Source organism: Peromyscus maniculatus, chromosome 19 (assembly GCF_049852395.1).
Source record: "Peromyscus maniculatus bairdii isolate BWxNUB_F1_BW_parent chromosome 19, HU_Pman_BW_mat_3.1, whole genome shotgun sequence".
Lineage (NCBI taxonomy): Eukaryota > Metazoa > Chordata > Mammalia > Rodentia > Cricetidae > Peromyscus > Peromyscus maniculatus.
The window spans coordinates 75,221,143-75,227,255 of NC_134870.1; positions in this window are offsets into that span (position 1 = coordinate 75,221,143).

The window sequence follows — 6,113 nt, forward strand, 5'->3', positions numbered from 1 at the left end:
AGAGATCTGTGGTAGGACCTGGCGTGGCCAGTCACTTCCGGGAGACACTTGGGTGGTACTTTCATTTCGCTGCCGTGAATGACTGCATCTTGTTTGTCTCAGATGCAATTTCTCTAAAAAGGGACTTTTTTTTCCTTTCGCACAAAAGTAGAATTCAGATGCTAAGCACAGTTCCAGCATTCAACACGCAGCTCACTTTCCCCTCCACTAATTCAAAATGTGATTTCAATGGCTACGTAAAGATGGAGAGAGAAAAAAGAAACAGCTGAAGTCTGTGAAGTGGGAACCAGCTTCAAATGCCTGTGTGTGGCTTGAGAGCTTCGCTGTGAGGCAGGAAGGACTTGAGGAGGGAGCAGGGATGGGGTGTGTGTGTGTGTGTGTGTGTGTGTGCTTGTACGCGCTCACACACTCAAGCCTGTGCACAAGCATGTGAAGGATGATGATGATGATGATGATGATGATGATGATGCTTGGGCATTTTCTTCAGCAGCACCCGTTCACACACTCTAACCAGCAGGACATCCATCTGTGGGACCAGCCTAAGATCTGCTAGTGAGTGTCTCTGTGACCCAAGGATGTACAAACAAGTACAGGACAGATGTGCTGGGTTTACCTGATACGTTGACAGTGTCTGTTTCATGTAGTGAAGAGAAAACTCTGTGAGTGATTTAGACATTCATTTCACATGTGCCTCTTTGGGCTTGGAGTTTTGTTTGGGGAGGGAGCTGATAAAGAGAAAAATAGATGTTATTAAAATCCTCTGCATACTTTGTTCTCTACTCCCCTGCATGGTCTTAAAGCTCAGGAAGGGCTTTGCAGATTCATTAAAAAGTCTTCACTGTTTTCTGGTCAGAGAGAAAAACAACAGCAGAGCAGGTGTTTATGTAGGCCCAGGAACTTCTGGTTCCAAGAGGCTTATTACGGCCCACGTACATAAATAGATGGAAAACGGAAGGAGGGAAGCCTCTTGGCAATTGACCTGTTAAGTGAATAGATACTAGAAAGCGGTAAATAAAAGGGCTGTGGGGTTTTGGTTAACGAGAACTGACTGATCCTTAAAAGCTGTGTTCTTCCTCCCATCCTCCTCTGCGCCGGCTTGTTATCCTTGCAAGCTGGACAATACACCAGCAGGTCTGTCTCCCCCTCCACTCCCCAAATCAGAGATCAAAGTCTGCATTTGTAAAGCAAATAGTTGGAGAGTTACTGCCGGGTCTGATGAAAACCCACTCCAGGCCTCGTGGGAGATATTACCTTCCTCATTATTGCACTGATTGGCCTTATTTCATCCAAGGATTACTGCACATTCTCCTGACGGCTGATGAGGGCCTTCATGAATATACAAAATAATCCGGCGGCACCGGGCCAGCACTGATTGTTATTGTACAACTCGGAGGAGCCGCGTGGAATGAGCTGCTGGAGATGCGACTCTGCCTCCCCGTTTTCCATCTGATTTTACCACAAGGATCCTTATTAGGCTATTTTTCACATGTCTGTAAGAGAAAGAGAAAGAGAGAGAGATTGCATCTAGTTAAAAATGATCGGGGAATTCTGGGTACCAGATGTTTTTTGCTTAATATTGCAAAATGCCTTTTATTAGATTACACTGCGCACTTACTAACTACAGTTAAACTGCTTTGCAGAGAAACCCACTGGGAATGGTGCCCTAAATAGCTTTCCTGGGTTTTGCTTTTATTTTTTCCCCTTCCTTTTTTTTGTGCAAAATCTCTTTGTATAGGCTTCTTCATGACATGTGTACAGATGTATGTGTGTGTGTGTGTGTCCATGTTGTGTATATGCGTGTGACTACATATGTGTGATGTGGTGTATTTGTGCCTGCATGTTTCTGCGAGTGTGTGTGTGTGTGTGTGTGTGTGTGTGTGTGTGTATCTATGTGTCTATGTAGCAGCATTCGTCAATTGGGAGAGAGAGACGGTGGATATGAAATTATCAAGGGCTGTTACACATACCGGCTTGGAATAATTTAGCATCACACTGAAATCCGGTCTCTTTGGCCAAAGAACTTGGCCGAGGTGTTAATGAAACAGTGGGACTGAGAGCAAAGGTGTTTATTTTCAGATTCAGTCAGGCAGAAACAGCTTTGACACAAAGTACTCACGATGGCTCCAGTCTCCTCGGATGCATTCAGACTTGGACAGAAGCTGCTTGATGGTACAGAATCTTTCTCTTATGCTCATGGCAAAAAGCCTGTAGAATGCAATGCAGGGAACCCCAGAGTACTGCTTCTCCAGGGGGGCCAGATTGGAACAGAGCCAGGGGACCCTTCTATCTCACTTCTGAAGATGTATTTCACCCCATTACACTCCATAGGAAGGTGTGCTTTGGTTGGCTTCTACTGCCCTTTAAACCAATCAGATCCCTTGATTTACAGGCCTGCTAATTTAATGTCTGATAAATAGAGCCCCGCATTGTCATTTATAGCTGGACACACTTGTTTTTACTGAACGTGAACTGCTGGACAATAAATGTCTTCTCCTGCACTGCACAATATGTCACAATGAAATAAATGACCCGGACGAGTGGCTCTTGGTCTCTTCCTACACATTAGCCAACAAATTGTTCAGCCAGATGTATTTGGTGAGCAAAAAGGACGAGTCTACCCCACCGTCTTAGATGGTGACGAGCCCTTCACCCTGTGCTCTCGACAAGGGAGCTGCCGTTCACACAGACACCACTTGTTAATGAGAGGAAAGAGAGCCGGCTCTGGTGAGTATGCAGTTGGCACAAACTTATTTCAGGAGGGCTACTTAATCTCTTCACATGGTTGCATCCTTCGTGATGCATCCAACACTGAAGATCCAGCTATTCAGAGGACTCATGTGAAGGCATGTTTAAACACACAGAGCTCCACACACATGCAAAGTTTGCCACTGTTTCATCACTGAGAATAAATACCCATTGTGCCTTTGCTTAAGGAACAAATTCCTGTGCATGCTAGAACAATCTTGTCTCCTCTTGAGTCTATAAGGTGTGCAGGTAACTTCAGAGTCCTGGACACTTCCCAGGCTAGTCATAAGCACATTTGTTCTGTACAGAAGTTCCTTTCAAGCTGGTATTGGGAGGCTCCTGTCAGGCGACGGCCTTGGAAGCATGCGGGTGACAGGGCTGAGCTACGCCTTCAATCACGCTGCTCTGGGAACCACCCAGCACAGTAATTTAATGAATCTACATTTCACGACTGAAGTGATAAGGATGAGACGTTTTTAAATAACCAAAAGGTAGATACACCCAAGAAGCCCGACGAAACATTAAATGAATGTAGTGTAACACATTATCTTTGCTTCCGCACATCCAAAAAGCGCAATGAACTAAGACATTGCATTAGGATGAGAATAAAGCTAAAAATTAAATTGGCTCAGAAAGATCGAGGGTAGTGGTTTATGCACTAAGAATGCAGTAAATTTGGTCATTTAATCTCATCCGCTCTACCTCCAGTCTGCACGTGTTAAAGGAACGAAGAGCACCCAGACGGAAGAGAAGGGGGAAAACCAGCCAGGATTCCGCCTTTTTCTCTTTACCTGATACCTGAAATTGAGGCCTGAGTCTTATTAATGTTGATTTTTTTCTTATCATCAAATTGCTTTCATTTCCCAACATTTAAGTGCAGCAAATGTCAATAAATATAAAATATGAGCAACTTTATAAAAGATGGAAAGCGGGACCGATAAAGAAGACACTCAAAAATGCAGTATTGCTCCTTCCGATCAATCAATAGGGACAAGCATTTCACACACTAATGCATTTATCTATGACCATTATAAATTAGCTGCTTGCCAGAAAATACACTTCTTAGCACAAGTGCCATTATTTAAAGTTGTCTATTTAATGCGCACTTAGTATATCCCTCACCCAGCGCTCCTCCGTATAATTAGACAACATCCATTCTTAAAAACTACAACAGATGCCAGACAAGCCGCAGACAAGGCAGGGTGCTCTACAGATTTATGTCTTCAAAAGTCATGTGTGACTTCAGGTAAAGAACATGCAAACAACAACAAAAACGGTTGTATGATGTCCGCCCTGGTTTCCACGCATGCCACTCCAGAGGGAGCTGTCAGAAATGCGAGCTGGGGTATGTGTTTTTGAGGATCACGTAACAGACCTCACAGAGTGCACCTTGGTAACAACACTGGGTTGTCCTAATCTAGCCGTCCCAGGTTTCAGGGGCACTGATGTCCCAAGGTGGCATGCTGTGCACTCAGGTGTCACCCAGGCCTCCATCACCATCACTACCTTTACCTCACTTGGATGAATCACTCACCCCAATCCTCCTATGTGCAGAGCCAGAGTTGTGCCTAAAGTCTGAGGACCAGTTCCTAAGTCTCCACATGGGGCCACCTCTGTCAGTTTCCTGCCCTATCATCCCCCCATCTTTTTTTCATGTTGTTATCCCTCCTCCTCCTCCAAAGATGATCCATGGCCCAAGCTGCTGTCTGGACCATTAACAAGAGGACTCAGTAATATGTCACTCATTCATAGGATTTTGGAACAGGACCAGAGAGCTATTTGGAGTGAGCTGGACTATTTTAACGTGTGGTCCCAAAACCAGGTCAAGTGGTAGATGTGTGCCTTACGTGGAAGCCAATGTACTTGGTCCTACAGTCATCAAAACTTCAGGCACTCAAGGTCACCTTTGAAGAACAACTCTTCTTGCTTTCACGTGTTCCCCTTGGCCACCTGCATCTCCAAGGGAGACCTTTGGCCTACCCAGAGAGGTAGGTGGGGAAAGCCAGAAGTAGAACTGACATGCATAAATGTGTATGGTTGTGGTTTTATAGTACCATGTACAATAATAACTTACTTAAAAGCTAAGAGATTTGACCAAAAGGATTTTCTTTTTCACTTTTGTTTTTCAATAGCCAAACAAAATGAATTCATAATTGTCCAAGAACTCCCTGATCTTTATTGTAGATGGCATTAGAAGGCTGGGAGCTAGGACAGCTTGTGATATCACTGAATCTTAGGAAGAAGGTGAAGACAGCCTCCTCTATACTCAACAGAATGGTCATGCCTATGTGAGATGGGGGCCCTGGCACATAGAACTAGCCATGCTCAGTTTCTAGCCATTCCTCCCGCTATGGTTTGAGTCTGAAATGCCCCCCACAGGTCATGCATTTGAACACTTGGTCTCCAGCTGCTGGGCATGGCTGGAACCTCTGGGATGTGAGGGCTGGCTGATGGAAACGCATTCTGAGAAAGGACTCTGGAGAGTACATCTGTTGTTGCTTGACTACCTTCTTGAACCCCTGGTCCTCACTGTGTGAGAGCGCTACCACCTTACCCTCCAACCACCACAGCTTCCCCTCCGTGGGGGACTGAAACTGTTCCGAAACAGTGATGCAAAATAAACTGTCCTTCATTATGTTATTCCTGTCATTTGCTTTGTCCCTTACCAATTCAACATAAGCTGATTTAATCAGTTACACGTGATTTATTATATCTATATATTTCATTTCCCTATTCTGTTTCTCTAGAGAACCCTTACTAAAACAGCATGCGAGCCAGCCTAACCACTGCAGGTGTGCTGGGGTGATGGGAAAGATGCATCCTACCGCTACACAAATACCCTCCCTTCTTACTCTTGGGGCAGCTTCTATGCATGTATATTGCCTTTTCTGCAAGAACAATCCTGGAGTCACATTTAGCGCCCAGGAAGCCAGAGCAGGTAAAGGTGAAAAGGCTTGCACACTGAATGAGGTCCTGAAACCATCTTTCCGTGACCTTCTTATGGTGTATATTAGCAGATATTGCTCAGAACAGTTTGTTTTGTAGCCAAAAGTATCCTAGAAGTTGCAGGTTTAGAATAGAAACAGGAAATGTGGGAGGCAGGGGTAGAAACAGAGGGGAGAGACACCAAGTTAGAGAGGACAGTTGACAGGTTTTCATTTACTGCAGCGCCAGAGAGCTACACACCCAGCTCTGACAGAAGGGAGCTCCACAGGGCTTACAGTAATTGATGGGAGGATGAAGATGGATACAGAGGACCCCAGGTCACTAGACCTCCATGTGGCGCACTGAGCATGTCCCCTGGATGTGCTGGAACTCCACGAAGTTCTGAACTCCTACCAGAACTTCCAGGTATTCTATGACTAGCC